General features: G+C 44.5%; 1 long non-coding RNA gene across 1 annotated transcript in view; it reads right to left on the bottom strand.

The window, feature by feature from the left end:
* LOC121293748 overlaps nt 1-20,699 on the bottom strand; it is a 43,073-nt gene that overhangs the window by 6,829 nt on the left and 15,545 nt on the right. Inside the window, exon 2 of the long non-coding RNA XR_005946593.1 lies at nt 13,484-13,616. This is a non-coding gene — a long non-coding RNA (uncharacterized LOC121293748). The remainder of the gene's footprint in view (nt 1-13,483; nt 13,617-20,699) is intronic.

Here is a 20,699-nt window from a genome sequence, read left to right as displayed (position 1 = left end):
GGGATACAGTTCATGGAGATTCATCTACTTTTAAGCCTGCCAGACCACTTAGAACCTCCTCCCTTTCTACTCTAATTTCTTTAGTTATATCACAGCCCTTCTGCCTCATTTCCATACCTACATCATCCCTCTTACTTGTGAACACCGACACAAAGTATTCATTTAGAACCCTAACTATGTCTCCCAGCTCCACACACAAATTACCACCATGGCCCTTAATGGGCCCTACTCTTTCCCTAGTTATCCTCTTACTCTTAATGTACTTGTAAAATAACTTAGGATTTTCCTTTATCTTACCTGCCATGTTTTTTCATGTCCCCTTTTTGCTCTCCTAATTTCCTTTTTAAGTTCCCCCCTACACATTCTATACTCCTCCAGGGCTTCCGCTGTTTTGAGCCCTCAGTATCTGCCATAAGCCTCCCTTTTTCTCTTTATCCAATCCTGTATATCCCTTGACATCCAGGGTTCCTTGGATTTGTTGGTCCCACCCTTTGTCTTTACTGGAATATGTTGGCCCTGTACTCTCCCTATTTACTTCTTGAATGAGTCCCACTGCTCTGACACAGATTTATCTAAAAGCAGCTGCTCCCAGTCCACTCTGGACAACTCATATCTGATCTTATTAAAATCGGCCTTCCCCCAGTTTAGAACTCTGATTTCTGGCCCATCATTGTCCTTTTCCATAACAACCTTGAACCTAACAGAGTTATGATCACTATCTGCAAAATGCTCCCCCACTGATACCTCTACCACTTGCCCAGCTTCATTCCCTAAAATTAAGTCCAGGACCATCCCCTCTCTTGTAGGGTCTTCTACGTAGTGGCTTAAAAAGCCCTCCTGGATGCATTTTAAGAATTCCGCTCCCTCTAAACCTATCACACTATGACTAACCCAGTTAATGGTGGGAAGTTGAAATCCCCCACTATTACTACCCTATTATTTTGACACTTTAAGGTGGTCATTACCTGGTACTAAGGTGGTCCAAGTGTTACCTGGCACTTGTTAGTACCAGTCACTTCAGCCATGTGCAAATTAATGAAAGCATGGTTTTAATCTTTCTCTGTGCCCCCCGAGTCTTCACAATAAGGACCTCTGGGCAGGATTTTCCGGCTATTGGGCGGGCACGGCGGGCACGCCCGGGAAAGGGCCCACTGCCCACGATTGGCTCCCGACCGTGATTTCACACTGGCTGGCCAATTAACAGCCAGCCAGCGTGAAAGGCACGCTGAAAGGCTCAGCGCCGCCGGGGTGGGTACAGGAGGAGCACGAGCGCTAATGTCTGCGCATGCGGCAGGGGGGGCGCACAACAAATGCTCCTGAAAGATGTCTCAGGGAGCAGAAGAATTGTGGAAACAAGAATAAAGAATTTCAAAATGAGAGAACCATGTCCACACGTGTGACCCAGTCACATGAACAGAGACATATTAAAAACGATGCGTAAAATTTTTTTTATTTTTAATTGCTGCTGGACACCTCATCCCGCCCATGGATGAGGTTTCATAAAAAATCCAAAGGCCGCCTGGCCGATTCACCCACCCACCAACCGTAAGGTTGGGCGGACGGTGAAAAATAGCTTTCAATTATTTGATTAAAGGCCTTAAAAGGCCTCCTAATGGTCGGCAGCCGCGCTGCCGACCCACACGCGTGCACACCGCCCGAAATATCACGTACTATTTTACTCCCGATCGGGTCGGGCACACAGCTGTCCACGGGATGTAAAATCCTGCCCTACGTTCCTAATGAAAACAAAACTCTTGCACATTCCTGATGTGTCAGGGGTGGGGAGGATGGGTGGGGGTGGCGCAGCGGGTCTGTGGTTTAAACACACGTGGTACACGCACAAACTCTGTTGGCGCAACATCTTATTAGAAACAACTAAGCTTTATCAGTAGGTTCACATCACCCATGGTCATTTTTTTTTTGCAGTATTCAGACAAATTACTAAAGGACCACAATGTTTTTTTCATTGACTAAGTAGTGGCAGAAGGATATGAACAGTTCATCTGGAGGTGGGTCTCCGCCTTATTATGACTCACCTATCAAAACCTGCACTGTTGGAAGGTATGTAAGTAGTACCCTCGTAAACTGTCAAAATCTCGGCAGACTTTAATTACCGCGATGGAAAAAAATAAAACCACACTGAAGTGATTTATGGGTGACAACTGGCAACTTCATTTGACTGAAAACCCAGGGAGCTATGTGCTGCAAATCATTTCTAAACAGGTCTGGGCAATTGTTGTTGAATTCATTTCATCACACCCCGCCTTAGGGGAAGAATAAAAGAACAGGTAGAGACAGAATAAAAGCTGCTTAGGATCACAGGAAAGAGCAGGAGAATGAAAGGCAGGAGGAATGGCAACAACTTTCATCTGTATTAGTAATGTTCCTGGCAAAAAAAAAAGTCTTTATCTTAAATGTATTAACATAAATGTATTACCACACCTTATTCTTTTGTGACTGAGAGAATAAAAAGGTAAATGTCTAATTTAATAGAGAAGCATTAGTCCTTTTCAATTGCAGTGGTAACTAATATGATTTAGCAGTTAGTTTCAGTCAGGAAGTACTTTAGATTCATTTTCAGTCAGTTTGTTTCAGTCCAGCCTTTCAAATACATGATGCCATCGACAACTTCCAACAGTTATACATTAATCAAGACCAACAAAAAATAGCTCTGAGCTCCCCAGCATCTTGGCTGTTTAAAGCAGCGAGTGAGACACACAGAGAGAAGGTTTGATCTCCTATTTTGAGTTGAGCTATTTGATATGAGCTGGGATGGCAATAAGGGTCCTACCAATGACTTCAGTATCCCAAGCTAGAGTGGAGAATATCTGCTAGGTTCTCCACTCCTGATCACTATCAAGCAACTCCTGGTGATAGGCCAGGTGTATGGAAATTGGGTGTGGATAGGGTCGCGATCTGCTGTGATACCCAACGTCTCCCAGGCAAGTAGCCTATACTCCGTGGATAAACTCAGCAGGTCTGGCAGGATCGGTGGAGAAGAAAAGAGTTGACGTTTCGAGTCCTCGTGACCCTTCGACAGAACTTGAGTTCGAGTCCAAGAAAGAGTTGAAATATAAGCTGGTTTAAGGTGTGTGTGTGGGGGGCGGAGAGAGAGAGAGAGAGAGAGAGAGAAGTGGAGTGGGGGTGTGGTTGTAGGGACAAACAAGCAGTGATAGAAGCAGATCATCAAAAGATGTCAACAACAATAGTACAAAAGAACACATAGGTGTTAAAGTTAAAGTTGGTGATATTATCTAAACGAATGTGCTAATTAAGAATGGATGGTAGGGCACTCAAGGTATAGCTCTAGTGGGGGTGGGGAGAGCATAAAAGATTTTAAAAAAAATTTTTTTTTAAAAATTTAAAAATTTTTTTTTTCCACGCGGAGGCTGAGCGTCAACTCGCAGACACTTCCTCCTACCTCTCCCTGGACCATGACCCCACCATTGAACATCAAGCCATTGTTTCCAGGACTGTCACTGACCTCATCTCCTCTGGGGATCTCCCTCCCACAGCTTCCAACCTGATAGTCACCCAACCTCGGACGGCCCGCTTCTATCTCCTACCCAAAATCAACAAACAGAACTGCCCCAGTAGACCGATCGTCTCAGCTTGCTCCTGCCCCACAGAACTCACTTCTCGTTATCTTGACTCCCTTCTCTCTCCCCTTGTCCAGTCCCTTCCCACCTACATCCGTGATTCCTCTGACACCTTACGTCACATCAACAATTTCCAGTTCCCTGGCCCCAACCGCTTCCTCTTCACCATGGACGTCCAATCCCTCTACACCTCCATCCCCCACCAGGATAGTCTGAGGGCCCTTAGATTCTTCCTCGAACAGAGGCCCGAACAATCCCCATCCACCACTACTCTCCTCCGTCTGGCTGAACTTGTTCTCACGCTAAACAATTTCTCCTTCAACTCCTCTCACTTCCTCCAAATAAAAGGTGTGGCTATGGGTACCCGCATGGGCCCCAGCTATGCCTGTCTCTTTATGGGGTATGTGGAACATTCCTTGTTCCAGTCCTACTCCGGCCCCCTTCCACAACTCTTTCTCCGGTACATCGATGATTACTTCGGTGCCGCTTCATGCTCTTGTCGGGACTTGGAAAAATTTATTAATTTTGCTTCCAATCTCCACCCCTCCATCATTTTCACGTGGTCCATCTCTGACACTTCCCTTCCCTTCCTTGACCTCTCTGTCTCAATCTCTGGTGATAGACTGTCCACCAATATCCATTACAAACCCACCAACTCCCACAGCTACCTCGACTACAGCTCCTCACACCCCGCTTCCTGTAAGGACTCCATCCCATTCTCTCAGTTCCTTCGCCTCCGTCGCATCTGTTCCGATGATGCTACCTTCAAAAACAGTTCCTCTGACATGTCCTCCTTCTTCCTTAACCGAGGTTTTCCACCCACGGTCGTTGACAGGGCCCTCAACCGTGTCCGGCCCATCTCCCGCGCATCCGCCCTCACGTCTTCTCCTCCCTCCCAGAAACATGATAGGGTCCCCCTTGTCCTCACTTATCACCCCACCAGCCTCCGCATTCAAAGGATCATCCTCCACCATTTCCGCCAACTCCAGCATGATGCCACCACCAAACACATCTTCCCTTCACCCCCCCTATCAGCATTCCGTAGGGATCGCTCCCTCCGGGACACCCTGGTCCACTCCTCCATCACTCCCTACTCCTCAACCCCCTCCTATGGCACCACCCCATGCCCACGCAAAAGATGCAATACCTGCCCCTTCACTTCCTCTCTCCTCACTGTCCAAGGACCCAAACACTCCTTTCAAGTGAAGCAGCATTTCACTTGCATTTCCCCCAACTTAGTCTACTGCATTTGTTGCTCCCAATGTGGTCTCCTCTACATTGGAGAGACCAAACCTAAACTGGGCGACCGCTTTGCAGAACACCTGCGGTCTGTCCGCAAGAATGACCCAAACCTCCCTGTCGCTTGCCATTTTAACACTCCACCCTGGTCTCTTGCCCACATGTCTGTCCTTGGCTTGCAGCATTGTTCCAGTGAAGCCCAATGCAAACTGGAGGAACAACACCTCATCTTCCGACTAGGCACTTTACAGCCTTCTGGACTGAATATTGAATTCAACAACTTTAGGTCGTGAGCTCCCTTCCCCATCCGCACCCCCTTTCTGTTTCCCCCTTCCTTTTTTATTCCAATAAATTATAAAGATTTTCCTTTTCCCACCTATTTCCATTATTAAAAAAAAAATTTTTTTTTTTTTAAATTTTTTAAAAATCTTTTATGCTCTCCCCACCCCCAATAGAGCTATACCTTGAGTGCCCTACCATCCATTCTTAATTAGCACATTCATTTAGATAATATCACCAACTTTAACTTTAACACCTATGTGTTCTTTTGTACTATTGTTGTTGACATCTTTTGATGATCTGCTTCTATCACTGCTTGTTTGTCCCTACAACCACACCCCCACTCCACTTCTCTCTCTCTCTCTCTCTCTCTCTCCGCCCCCCACACACACACCTTAAACCAGCTTATATTTCAACTCTTTCTTGGATTCGAACTCAAGTTCTGTCGAAGGGTCACGAGGACTCGAAACGTCAACTCTTTTCTTCTCCACCGATGCTGCCAGACCTGCTGAGTTTTTCCAGGTAATTCTGTTTTTGTTTTTGTTTTGGATTTCCAGCATCCGCAGTTTTTTTGTTTTTAGCCTATACTCCGTGCCTAGCTATACAACTGAAGAATGTCACATTTGTGTGGTACTGGAGTATGACCTGCATTTGTGGAACAGAAAGCCAGTAAGGTATCAATCATTTCATGGGAGAACAATTGGCAGTAAGGGAAAAAGAAAGAAGGTTATATTTTTTGGAATAAACATTGAACTGCATCTTTTAAATTTATGGGGTTAACTTTCTCATTCACTGCATGGGTGGTCTGCTGAAGCACTCTTAATAACATAAGCAATAGGAATTGCATTAGCCCTACAGCCCCTTGAACCTGCTCCTTCAGTCAATAAGATCATGACTGAATCTTTACATCAACTCCTCTTTCCTATCCCTATATTCCTTGATCCCCTTGGTGTCAAAATATCCATTGACCTCTGTCTTAAACGTACTCAGTGACTGAGTATCCACAGCTTTCTGGGGTAGAGAATTCCAAAGATTCTCAACCCTCTGAGTGAGGAAATTTCTCCTCACCTCAGTCCTAAGTAGCCAATTCCTTTATCCTGAGACTATGACTTCTAGTTCTCGTCTCTTGAGCCAGGGCAAACACCCTCTCAGAATTTTATACAATTCAATGAGATAATTTTCCATTCTTCTAAACTCCAGAAAATGTAGGCCCATATAATTCAATTTTTCCTCATAGCAGCCCTCTCAACTCAGGAATCCAACTAGTGAACCTTTAATGAACTCCCTTGAAGGCAAATATCCTTCCTTAGGTAAGAAGACCAAAACTGCACACAGTACTGCAGTGTGTTCTAACATACCATTTATCTTCTTAATTGCTTACTGTACCTGCATGTTAACTTCCTGTGATTCAAGGACACGCAAATCCCTTTGAATAGTAACAGTTACAAGTGTTTCACCTTTTAGAAAGTATTTCCATCCTTCCGAACCAAAATGGCCGATTTCACACTTCCTCACACTCTATGCCATCTGACACTTTCTTACCCAATCATTTAACAAGCCCATATCAGTTTGCAGCCTTCTCGCAGCTTACTTTACTGCCTAGCTTTGTATCGACATAGTTATATCACACCCAGTCCCCTCACTGAAGTCATTGATATAGATTGTAAATAACCAAGGCCTGAGCACTGATACATGCAGCACTCCTGCCATCCCAAAAATGACTCATTTATTCCTACTCTCTGAATTCTGTCCATTAACCAATCATCAATCCATGTTAATAAATCAGCCCAAATCACATGACCTGTAATCTTCTGTGGCACTTTATCGAGTGCCTTGTGAAAATCCAAATATAATACACCCACTGGTTCCCCCTTATCTACCCTACTAGTTACACCCTCAAAACACAGATTGTCTAACATAATTTCCCTTTCATAAAATTGCAAATGTTCTGCATAATTATACTGCGATTTTCCAAGTGGCCTGTTACTTGATCCCTAATAATAGAGCCTATCATTTTCCCTACCGTTGAGGTCAGGCTACATGACCTGTCGTTCCCTGTTTTCTCTCTCCCTACTTTCTTGATTGACAGGATTACATTTGCTACCTTCCAAAGCACCAGAGAGGACTTCAAAACCTAGGCTAATCTGGTGAATCGCCTATTATAGGCTCCTTCTGCTTTTGGTCCACTGATTTCAATGTTGAAAATCAGACATGTTCTATAATGGGTGGGGGATTCACTTTGTCAGATTACAAAGATGAGAGAAATGTACTTCTTGCAGTCAACTTGCAAAACATTAATTGCACATGTATGCATCTCACGCCATTCCCAATTCACAGCGCATAAGACTTAATGCTGGATGCAATTCCTGCATGATTTTGCTCCATTTTTTAACAGTCATATTCTTTTGCAGGAAAATAGTTACAAGATACCTGTCCAAAGTTTATTTGAAGTGCACTCCTTGACCTGAAACTCTGTTGCTCTCTCTGCAGATGCTGCCAGACCCGCTGAGTATTTCCAGCATTTTCTGTTATTATTTTGTACTTCCAGCATCTGCAGTATTTTGCTTTTGTTTATGTTAATCCACGTGAGCAAAGGTGTATGAAGTGATAAGAGTGTGCTTATGAGTAACACTGCATGTGGCTCACACTTCTCAGCAATGCTAAATCTGCATTACTCATCCTGAGTCAAGTCCCACCTAGAAGAGGAGTAGTGAAGGCGTTCCGGCCTTTAATCCCTGCGGCCCCATTACTGGGGCACGGAGCCTCTGGCTCCAATAGGTCCCCCAACCTGCTTCCGGGAGGCCACCTCCAATGAGCTGGCAGCCTAGGCACACGGCTGGGAGGCTGCTCCATTGGTGGGAAAATACCAGCGCTGTCACAAAATGGCCCCCTAAGCAGGGCCTCTAGTGCTCTAATTGGCTGCCTGCCTTCGTGCAATGGGCAACCAGCACTGGTGCCCACCTCCCCTGTGAATTCCCCCAAAGGCAGGAATGTTTTGGGGAGCTGTCCTGACATAATTCCCACATATTCCCCTGCCTCCCCTCCCCCGCAACCCCTCCAAAACCACCTCACCTCCAACCACATTTCCCCAGGACAGGAAAAATGCAGCCCATTAACTCTTGTTACTCTCTCTGCTGCTGTTTCATGAGTATTTTCAGCAATTTCTGCCTTTATTTTAGATTTACAGCATTGACAGTATTTTGCTTTTGTATTGAGAGGAGCCTGATGGACCAATCATTGACTGGATTCAATTTGCCTTGCATTTTGTGGACAGGGCATACCTGGGCATTTCTCCATTTTGTCTGGTGGATGTCAGTGTCAGAGCTGTATTGAAACAGCTTGCCTAATGGCAAGATAAGGAGCACGAGTCTTCATCAGGACAGCTGGCATGCTGTTGAGGTCCTTGGTCTTGGGCTGTATCCAATGCTCTGTGCCATATCTTGATATCATGTGGAATGAATTGAATTGGCTGAAGACTGGCTTCTGTGATGCTGGGGACTCTTCTGCTCTGAAGAGGAGTCAAAAGGATTCAAAACATCAACTCTGTTTCTCTCTCCACAGATGCTGAGTTTTTCCAGCATTTTCTGTTCAAACAGTCCAGCCTTGTCTTTTGCAGACACATACTGGTCTTGCCCCATCATTGAGGGTGGAAAGCCTTTTCCTTCCATGAATTGCTTAATAGCCCACAACCATTCATGACCGGATGCAGTAGGACCGCAGAACTTTAATCTAATCCAACGGTTGTGGAATCACTTAGCTCTGCCTATAGAATGTTGCATCTGCTGCTTAACATGCAATCTTGTGTAGCTTCACCAGCTTGGAACTTCATTTGTAGGCATGCCTCATTCTGCTCTTGACACACTCTCCTACACTTCTTCTGGAAACAGGGGTGGTCCCCTGGTTTCATGGTTATGGTTGAGTGAGGGGAACGCTGGGCCATGAGGTTAAATACAATTTTGCTGTTGCTAATGGCCCACAGCACATACATGCCCAGTTTTCAGATGCTAGATCTGTTCTGAATCTATCCCATTTAGCACACTGGTCGTGCCACACAACACAAAGGAGGGTTCCCTCACTATGCCTCCACAAGGAGTGGGCGGTGGTCACGCCTATGAGTACTGTGATGGATGGATGCATCTGCGACAGGCAGATTGGTGAGGATGAGGTCAAGTCGTTTTTTGCTCATCCTCCCACTACCCGCAACAGAATCACAGAATCACACAGTGCAGAAGAGGCCCTTCGGCCCATCGAGTCTGCACCGACACGCGAGAAAGACCTGACCGACCTATCTAATCCCATTTACCAGCACTTGGCCCATAGCCTTGAACAAGCCCAGACTAGTAGGTTTGTCTTCCAGGACAAGCGAGGTCAGTAGTGGTGTTATTGAGTCACTCTTGGTGAGGAGTACATTCTGTACCATTGCTACCTCAGTGTATCTACCAAGTGGTGTTAAGGGGGAGGAGTACTGATTCATCAGGTGAGGGAGAGCAGAACATGGTAATCAGCAAGTTTCCTTGCCCATATTTGGCCCGATGGCATGAAACTTCTGGGATGGGGCAATATCAATATTTGCAGAGTCAGGAATGCACACCTGCTCCTTCTGGCTTCACAGGAATGGGATACTGACTTTTCACTGGTGACTGCAGGGGTTGCTGCAGAATCTGAGTGAGAGGGGCCCAACAGCAGGTCCACTCATTGTCAACTGATATTACACGAGACTCCTTCATTCAACATTAGGTCTGTAATTAACATACTCAAGTGAGCTAATGCCTGTTTTAGGCACCTATTGGGAACACCTAAACATTCAGTCCCCCTAATTTAGCTGCACAACCAATCACCCTGCAGATGGGTTGTAAGTCATCTAAATTGGTATACTTTGTGCCTGTTTTATGCCTGAAAGAAGGTGCAACATCCACCACAACATGTCTTCATATTAATCTTCAATGTCCTGTTTGTTAATGCCCTGTTTGTCTTTTCAAAACCTATTTGGCGGGTCATCATTTATAATTGTGATAGTCACTTCACTGATTTGCATGTAAAACACATGACCTGACAGACATTGTGCAAGACAATGCGAGATCTTAAAGGCTGCTTTGAAAATGACGATTTGCCACAGCATTCAAAATGTTCACAAATTACAAATCCTATTTGGCAAAATATAGAACTGATAGGTGCCTGGGTAGTGCAGTGGGTCCAGTTATTGTCTTGCCAACTCTGGGATCCACACTGATTGGACAGAAATTGTTTCTCTCTATGCCACCTTAGAAGCTTCTAAGTTAAAAACGCTTTGAACAGTATGAACCCAGTTGATAGGAAGCCCACTGCATGAAATTATCCAGTTGCAGCTAATGTAGCAATCCCACTAAGAGAATCCACAGACATGGCAAAGTGTGCCTATTGCAAAACATTCATGGGTGTGTGACAGGAATAGTGTCTCGATCTTGGGGATTAAGTTTCATTGTTGGGAATCAATGAAGGGAGCTTTCATTTCGACATCCGTGTTAAATTCAGAATGCCGGTGACATTAGACATTGGATTTCCTGCATCTGCACCTAATGCACTGGATCAGCTGGGTGCAGTAAAAGTCAGAAAACTGGGAGAGTCAGAGCATACAAATTAAAGCCCCTTGACTGGTTTTCCTTCATTGATTTAAATGGAAGAAAAAAATTAGATGGCCTTGTTTAAAAGTGTGCTCTCTGAATCCCCCAGTTTCCTGATATTCACTGCACTCCAGCAATTCAGTGTGCTTGCCCAGGTAAATCTCCTCTAGGATGTAAAAAAAAGTGGAAAGCATTGTATCATCCAGCAGTGGCACCTGCCAATTTAATATGGACAAAACATCACCCAAAAGGTGAATAATTAGGCCAAAAACAGAGACTGGCTTTCTAAATGTCTCCTATTGTGCGAATAGGTTGGTTATCAGCACTAAATGCTGAACTCATAATGGAGGTCCATTTCTTAAATGCATGTAAGGTTACAAACATGGCCTAATTTTCTTTGCTGCTCAATTTCCTCATTGGAGATACCTGCTGAAGCTATATTTGGAGCACTTGCACAGCCTTTGACAAGCGGCAATTCACATTTGCTCTTTGCTACTGACTTTGGAAGTGTCGGTTACAGCAAACAGTGGGAATTACTGGACCATGCACTAAAGATATGAACTATGCAAGAATTTTCCATGTCTGTCAATTTAACTCCCGTACGGACAGTTTATATTTACTGCAAGAGAATGTTTTGCCGAGGTAATTATTTATTGGTGATGGGTTCCACAGTATTCACAGTATTTAAAACAAGTGCATAAAAGTGACACTTTCATGAAGTCATTATTGTTCCTAAAAGCCTTCTTAATTTCTTATTTACAGCCTTGCTTTCTACCATCTATGAAATCAACTAAACACCAGCATGTTTTAGCACTGAGAAAAAAAGAAATATTTCAGTGTTAAAAAAACAACTTTTCAGATTGCCTGCAGCAAGATTTGCAAGAATGTAGACCATAATACTTCATCTCATATTCCCTAAAGCTCTTGTCGCCCAGTTGTTGACATGACGACGTTTATATCAGCCTGTCCTCCCTATGAACTGCGGTCTTGAACTTCACAAAGAAGCTCATCTCTTTCTGGGACAGGTAATTGTTATGAGGACAACTGCTGTTTTGTTCAGGTGAAAAATGATCTCTTTCGCTACAGGAAGTTTTTTGAAAGAGGAATGAAAACCACAAAAAAACCCTCAAGGAAAAATAAGACGGCACCTCCACGTCTGAGTGTTAATGTCAAACTAGTGAAAGATTCCAAGGTGATAGCATTCCAGTTTGTTCCCCAGCGAAACGTATTTAGAAGTCAAGGTGATCTTTCCCCAAGGTTCAAGCTTGGAACTGAGTGATACAGAACAGAAGGGTTTCAGATTCAATGCCGATTGTGTGCTGAACTCGCTGATCAGTCACGGTAGCCATATTCATTCTAAAATTGACCAGGGCATCAAAAGTGTGAGAATAAAAAAAAGAGGCAAGTTTGTGCTCCTAGTAAGGAGCCCAAGGACAGGAAGTTTCGCTCGGCAGACAGGCACATGCCTGACCCGCCTCGAGCGTGAAATCATGCGCGTTGATGTCGGCTGAGCATGCGGACGTCAATGTGCAGTCGCGCGATAGTTCGGTACACGGACACATGCTGGAGCTGGCAGCACACCCGCCGGCAATTAAAAGGCCTGTTAAGACCATTAAGTAATCAACTAACGTACATTTTTCGCTGCTCGTCCAACCTAACGGTTGGCGGGCAGGTGAAAATGTTTTGGGGACCTCCTCCATGGGCAGGATGAGGTTTCCAAAAGCAAATAAAAACAAAATAAAAACTTTTCAGTCATAACATGTCTCTGCTCATGTGACCGAGTCACAAGAGGGACATGTTTTATTACATTTTTATTTTCTTTATTATTTTATGGCCAGAAATTTCCCCCCATCGGGGTTGGGGGTGGTGGTGGTGGGGGGGTTGTGCGGGGGACAGTCGGGAGCAGGTGCGAACCCGATCAAGTCCAAGCCGCCATTTTATGTGGGCGGGCCAATTAAGGCCCACCCTTGTGACACGTGCCTGAAGGCGCTGAGCGCTCCCTGTGCAGGCGGAGGGGGGAGTGGGATTCCCTGAGTGGTCCCCTCTGCTCCTTTGCACATGCACATGATACAGCGCAGAGATCTCCCCGAGGCACAGCGGTGCCTCACGGAGATTTGTTTCAGTGTTAACCTTTTAAATAAAAGATTTTTAAACTTTTAAAACATGGCCCCACATGTGACACTATCACAAGAGGTGGGACATGTCTAAGAATAAATGTAAACATTTTTATTAGATTTTAAAACAGTTCATGAAACCTCATCCCACCCACCCACCCCCCCCACCCCCCCCCCCCCACCTTCCCACACCCGTTCACTGATGGGAAAATGCTGCCTTATATATCTCTTCACCTCCCTGAGGCAGCTCTGTGCCTCAGGGAGATTATGCAGCGCTCACTCACGTGCATGCCCAAAGTTCGTGTTTGCCCCACTCGCACTCCCCTCCCCCCCCCATCCCTGCCCAGGCAGTGCTTACCGCTGCCGCTCGCATTTCACTCTGGGCGGGCCTTAATTGGACTGACCGCCCCCGCCAAGCCCACCCACCCAGGCCAAAATTCTACCCCATGACTTTTGCAGATTGTTTGATTTAGCCTATAAGTAACCAGACATGGGGGACAGTTACACATACACACAGAACATCACAGGGACATGTTGACACAACAGCGCAAAATAGATGAACTTGAAGAGAGAACGTTTCACAATTTCCCATTTGTGAGCCCATGAAGATGCACTTGAGTTTGATAAATCTAATTTAAAAGACCGAACAAACCTGATGCTGCCATCAACTCTGCAGATTGAGGTTATGCGGATTACTAAAGTGTAGCTGTGAAGTCCTCAGCAAAAGCTGCTGTGCATCCCTGTATTTGAAACTTCCTCCAGCTTCTGACAAAGACATGGCAAACCTAGAATTAAAATAAAATACATGTTATCATTTGCATATCAATAATTATGTTATAAAAGTGAATCACCTATTGGCAAAGTTGAACTGTCGTTTGTTTTGCAAAATATAAAAATAATAAACATACAAAAATGAGTGCAATGTGACTACGGGGCTTCTACAAATGTTGCACTAGCTTGTAATTAAAATTCATGAACTCATGTGGATTGAACAAAGAGTATCATATACTTGGCTTACACTGCTGAGTTGCAGTATGGGGTGGTTGAGTTGTGACCTCCGATTCATATATCCTTGATAACTACAACATTGGTTTTATAACAAGATCATTTGTGAACTTTCCCAACTGAATATTTCACTTTAAGTTTGCATTTTAATGGAGTAATTTTAAACCACATACAGAAAGAAAAATCTGAAGATTATCGACTCTTATGAGTAAGATCTGTAGAAACTTGCTCATGCTTTTGGTATATGTGAGTTATTTGGTCTGTCAGGGAAGATAATCTGTATTTTTGCAGCAATGTTCAACATACCCTATTGATTATCCACTTGTGCAGCCACAATTTCTTCATTGAGAGACTGAGGTGAAGGGCTTAGAACCATTGTGTAGAACATCACCAAGATTGAAAAAAGTAAAAAGATGAGGTAAGGAAATAAGGATTAGCTAAGCACATCAAGCTTTGGTTTTAAAAGCCTGAAGATTTTAGTAGGAAAGAGTCAGGGAGGTAAGACATTCCACAGCTTTGATGTCTTCTGAAAGACTAAATTAAGGTTAGGGGACTGCAACAATGTGAAGAGGAGGAAGAGCATGAAGCATAAACATGCCCAAAACTCACCAGAATACAAATTTTATTTTACAATAAATATTCTATATTTCTGAAGAAGCGTGACCCCAAATCTACCTGGAAACGTACCATCAATCTTGTGTGGTCAGCATTTGTGTTTCTCTTCAAAGTTTCATGTTTTTTCAACCAAGAGGAGAGGGAAGAGCAGAAACCTGCAGAACCTGGCTACGGCACTTGGGAACGAAGGTTTTAAAAAGTGCTAACATTAACTGCGGGAGGGGAAAAGAGGAAAGAACACACCATCGTTAACTTTGGGAGGAAAGAGCAGGAGCATTAACTGCGCAGAGACAGTGAGTGCCATCTCAACTGGAAGGCACTGAGTGCAAACTTGAACGGAAGCAGTGGAGGAAGAAAAGTGCCAGTTTGAATGAAAGGATGGACAAAACCAGCTCGAGGGGGAGAAGAGCATGAGCTTGAACTGAAAAGGCAAAGGGAGAATGTTAGCTTGAATGGTCAGTGGAAGAATGCCAGGTTAAATAGAAAGGAGGAAAGAAACAGCAAAAAAATGTCAAGTGGGATGAACTAAGAGGGTTTAGGGAGGAGAGGCTCTGTAAAGGGGCAGGAAATTGGATGAGGCGTGTATTGATTAGGTCTAGAGGTATTAAAGTGCCTCCATCAGCTGGGGTGAGGGGTGATCTGGAAAGTGACTGGTGAGTTAATCTTCGAGGAAGCTGAAAATTCAAATGTCACTATGTCTTCAGGTCTTATTTGAGTTTAAAAATTTGTCAAATATATGAAAACTGCTCAGAATGCAACGTTTCAATTTAAAAATTTACAATTGTCCAGGAGATCACCTAGATCACCTGGAAATGCACCAATTTGGTGATTGCAACATTTATATTTCTCCCTTCAGGCTTTCCATTACAATTATTTTTTGCACCCAATAGTAGTGTTTATAATTACTGTATAGCTTGAGTTACAAGACTATGTCCTGCGGGTGGGCGCGCGCCCAACCCAATCGGGAGTAAAATAGTGGATGATGATGTTGGGCGAGTGTCCCGACTTCATCGTGCAGTCACGCGATATTTCAGTCGGCAGGTGCATGCGAGAATCGGCAGTGCGCCCGCTGACAATTAAGAAGCTTATTAATGCCTTTAAACTAGCAATTAATTTGTATTTTTTTACTGCCCGTCCAACCTTACAGTTGGCAGGAGGGCGAATAGGCCAGGCGGCCTTTGCATCTTAAAAGAAACCTCATCCATGGGTGGGATGAGGTTTCCAACAGTAATTTTTAAAAAATTTATAAACACCATTTTTAATGTGTCACTGTTCATGCAGCTGAGTCACATGTGGGGACATGTTTCACTTATATTGAAAACCTTTATTTTTCATTGTGAAATTCTTCAGCTCCCTGAGGCAGCTCTGTGCCTTCAGGGAGCCTTCAGTACACACACCCCTGCACATGCACAAACTTGAGCCCTCGCACTCCACCCACACCCCAGCAGCGCTGAGGCTCTCAGCGCACGTTTCACACTAGATGGCCATTAATTAGCCAACCGACGTGAAATCACAGTCGGGGCCCTATAGTGGGCAGCGGACTGTTTCGTGGCCGTTCCTGGGCCCACCTGCTGCACCCGACTGGTGAAGGGAAAATCCTGCCGTTTGTAACTATGGGAGGAATTGTCCCAGATTATGTAGCCACAGGAAATAACAATTTCTCGCTGGCAGGTGACCTCTGATTTGCCCGCCGCGCTGTTACCTCGGTACCCCCTCATATAGGACACCATATTTAAACCGCAGCCACACGCACACAGTTCTCAATGCTTGCAGCCCAGGGGGGCACCAGTGAAGACATGACCCCAAAAGCCAAGGCGAGTGCAGGCCCCTGATTCAGTGACACATTCCTGGTACCCCTTCTGTACACCATGGAGGCCCCACGAAATCCCCTACCCCTGCTCTGGCCTATCAGTCTCACCACTCTGGCTTGGCAGTCGGTGGCAGAGGTGGTCAGTGCCAATGCTGCACACAAGAGGTCAGCCATCCAGAGCAGGAAACAGATGAAAATCTCATCCGTGCCACCAGGGTAAGGCAACCATCTTATCACTCTAAACTCACAAAACTACCATACATTGATTGGTATCTCACTCATTGCCAGCTCAAGGGACATCGCCACTCATTCTCTCTCACACGGTCTTACATCTCCACTTGGCCTTATTTCCTCTGGTGACTACCTCCTCACTCCTCACCTTCTTGAGACAACTTGCACAGATTAAGATGTGCCCCCCCACCTCCTTGGGACACTCCCCTTCCCCAGTACAGCCCTTGCCCTGCAGCCTCTTCTCTTGCCTGAGGCCACTTCTCCCCCTTCCCTAAGCAAACCTTAGCCTTGCAGCTGTTGAAAAGCCACTACCACTTTACAGCTGGTCTGGTAGGTAGAGACCCGCCCGTGAGCCCGCTAAAAGTGATGTGGTGCTGCCTGTGAAGCTTGGCGCTGATGATCACGAGTGCTTCCCAAAGCAAAGTAGGTAAATAAACCTCGAAGTCCTGAGCGCCAGGTGCACGTCACTTATGTACAGTCGTGAAACACATCAGCGTGCAATCGCACAAGACCGGATGATCCAGCATGGCGGGGGTGGGGGGGCTGATCCGGCGAGCAGGGCTTATGTGATGCAGATGTATTACAATGAAGTTCCCGATGTGTGGCAGTGGGAAACACAGCCTGCCATTGACAGGTGGTTGCACGATGGCATGAAGCTGATTTTTGGCCTTCCTGCCATATTGTCTGCTCACGGCCACCATGATGCCCGACGCCAATGGGGCAGAAAATTCTGCCCTACTTGTTTTCACATGCGATAAGGTTAGAATCTGGGCTGCACTTGAGCGGTCACCTTTTTGGGAGCCGTTTCATTCCATTTTGAAGCTGTTGGTTCATCTTTGCTCGTTTTCTCAGGTTCCGAGTATGCATAACTTTCAAGATGATTGATCATTTAAGAATGAACAGAAAGCTGATCATTTGGACCTGTAGTTAATAATTAGAGTGGGCTTTTTTCAATCCCCATGTCGCACAGTAAAGTCTTTACAAATCTTCTCAAATGCTTTTCATTGTCTTGGCTCCCTAATGCGAATCTCTTTATATCAACCAGTCACAATTCATCTCCAGACCATTCCAGACAAGCGATATTTGATACAAGCACAGAATTCCAGTACACTAAAAGACTTCCCATTCATCTCTTTTGTTTAGGATTCCTGATCCAAGCATAGCTCTGGAGTACAAAATGCTCATCCAAGCACAAAATGATTCCCAACTGTCCAGTTTTCCATGCTCAGTTCGCTAAATACACTCAGTGTTGCCAAATTTCACTTATGCACCATGGAATATTTTCCAAGTTCCTTCACTCTGTGTGAACTGTATGTTTCTGTTTTGTGTTTCCTGTCTTTATTTTAAATAAAACTGAAATGCCAAATAATTAAATTAAAAGGAAAAGTTAACTACAATTAACAACACATTTCTTTTTTTTTGAAGAACCTTTAGGTCCGTTAATATGAGTTGTTAATGTTGGAACTCTTTTCCACTTCGGGCACCATTAAACATTTTCAATTCAGAAGCTTTATATGTGTTAGATACAGAGTAAGGCCTGTAGCTATCAAATATCCATCTTTCATTCCCATACCATCCTCTGCCATTTAGTGCCATATTGTCCTTTTTACATACTTAGATTGAACATGTTCCAAACAAGTAGTGTTTTTGTCCAAATGTAATTATGCAAGTGGTTAACAAACAGCATAAAGGATTTTTAAAAAATTCTTATACCAGGCTGGGGCAAGCATGGGAGCAAATTATGCCTCTCAATTTCTGTCAAACAGGCAACTACATAGATAAAGGGTGCACATGCAAGAACCTTGAACGTGATTTATATTTCACGAGTACGCTGGGAGGTACAAGTGAGAAATTTTAACCCTCCTCCCACCCCCATCATCAGCCAGGAATGGTTTTTGGGAAGGGCTCAAATCAGGCATTGACTTACCTGCCCAAGGTCATTCTTTCCCCATCTGGTGCTAGTGTGTTATCATTGATTTCCAAACTCCTACAGGCAGGTGTGGGGTCATTTTCAATCCATAACTCACGATCTGACTATGTCAATCGTGCCGCACTGATTTTATAGCTGTAACTCTGGGGATTGGGAGGTTGAGGTAACAACTAGGCCCAGCTAATGGCAAGCCCAGCAGAGAGAAGCAGCAGAGTTGGCCATTAATTAGCCAGCCAGCGTGAAATCACAGATGGGGCCCGATCACAGGCGGTAGTCTGTTGCAAAGCCGCTCCCGCTGTGCCCGCCCGATGGGGTAAAAATTCTGCCCCATGAGTCAAATATGGAAATCCCTGACCTAGGCAAACAATGGGATAGACTTTTCTGTGGGGGCTGTACCTGAAATTATAGCCATTCATGCACCCATTTTATCAATGTCTATTTTCACTCAAACATAGGCAGGCAGGGAGATTTAGGAAGGCATTTCCAGAGCTTAGGGAACGTGGCAACTGAAGGTATGGCCACCAATGGTGGAACAATTAAAATTGTCCAAATGATGAAGAGTGAGTACATTTACAATAAACTCTTGCGATGCAATGAAAATGAAAAGAATGGGACTCTAAATGCTGAAGTCCCAAATGGTTGTTGATGGGAAACACAGGAAGAAACATCAATATGAAAATGGAAAGCGTGCAACATTAATAAATAAACACCACATTTGGCACATTGGGATGAAGAGTTATAATGTAAAGAATGGAATGGAACAGTTTAGTTAAAAATGATTGAGAAACATTGGCTTGTTTTATTGAAGAGCACAGTAAATAGAAGGTTGCCACCATAAAGCAATCTTCATTTTAAAATACATGTCTTTGAAATGTTGAGCATTTCTCTTACTTACACATATTTCCTGCAGTTTGCACAGAGACATACGTATATACCAAAGTTGACAGGTTCCGAATTCAGACCGAGTGACACATGGAGCTCTATTGTACAGGTGAGAAGGACTGGGCTGTTGCCGGTCTTATTTTGGATTGGGCAGGTTTCGAATGAGGCACCTAGAAATTTCCAAAATGTTGGCCTTACATCAAAGTGAAGATCTTCATGTAGTCCAGCCTGGAAGTGGGAGAGTCAGGGCAGAGATCATGCTCGCTGGATCTTTACATACAATGTGCTTCCCCACAATCTCAGGAATTATTGCACTTCAGTTTTACCTGGCATTTCTTCCCTGCCCTGCCCATTCCCAGATGTGACAAAGGCTGAGAAATGGTTAAAGTTCACGTTGAGTCTTTAATATATTTGCTGCCATTTACTTTTAAGTTGGCAGATCCCTTTAAATCAGAACTTTAAGCCAGGCTTTCCAACAGCCACACTAAGGTTAACTACCAGGGCAAAGCCAAGATGCATTGGAAGCTTAATATAGCTACAGAAACAGCCCAATATCCCTAAATTGCTTGCAGTCACCTCAGTACACTGCTCCCTAGCACTGTGTTCACAGTTCATCACTCTCAGCACAGATTTTTCCAGGAATGAAAGGTCATAATTTATAAATGTAAACTTGTCAAAGGCTTAGTGAAACTGAGCATGTTGTTCATTGTTCCTTTAAATTACCAAACAACAAAAGGTGTAACCACCTGGCCCTCGGCAGATAATTCAATCGGCAAATTAGCCAGAAGGCTGTCACCTGATTCTGGGAAATGCCTTTATCATGTTGCTAAGGGAGTGTGGCCAATCAGAGGTTCAAGGAAGTGGTTTGGTGTACACTACGTTCCACAAAGAAGATTAAAATTTGACAAAGCTACCCTTTGCCCGTCTGTCTGGATTTACTCTATGAAGTACAAAAAAAAAGTCCAAAAGTTCTACATTTTAAAAGCATGGCCTATTTAGTGAGTTTGACTATCAGAAACCAATCCAGATGCAACACTATATAGCTAAATGGTTAGGTGACATCAGGGGTGTAATGCCAACAGTTAAAATTTCTCTACATGAGAGATAGGGAATATAATTAATAAACTGACCAAAGCTATGGTATAATCTGAGTTTGCAAGTTGTATGCGGAGTACTAAAGCCAGTTGATGAAGGAGGATACCAGAACTCAAATCTTTACTCAGTTTATGCGCAAAGTGGGCAGAATTTCTGCCTGTCGGGCAGGCGGGCCTGACCCAATCTCCGGCGGGCGAGGAGCCGATCCCTGCCAGAGAAGCGGGCCCCACCACCATTTTGAGTGGGCGGGCCAATCAAGGCCCGCCCAGCGTGACGTCCGGCAGGAAGTGCTATGCTACG

This window comes from Carcharodon carcharias, chromosome 22 (assembly GCF_017639515.1).
Source record: "Carcharodon carcharias isolate sCarCar2 chromosome 22, sCarCar2.pri, whole genome shotgun sequence".
In the NCBI taxonomy this organism is placed as follows: domain Eukaryota; kingdom Metazoa; phylum Chordata; class Chondrichthyes; order Lamniformes; family Lamnidae; genus Carcharodon; species Carcharodon carcharias.
Note: the sequence above shows the minus strand (reverse complement) of the source record. Positions and strands in the feature narration are given on the sequence as shown.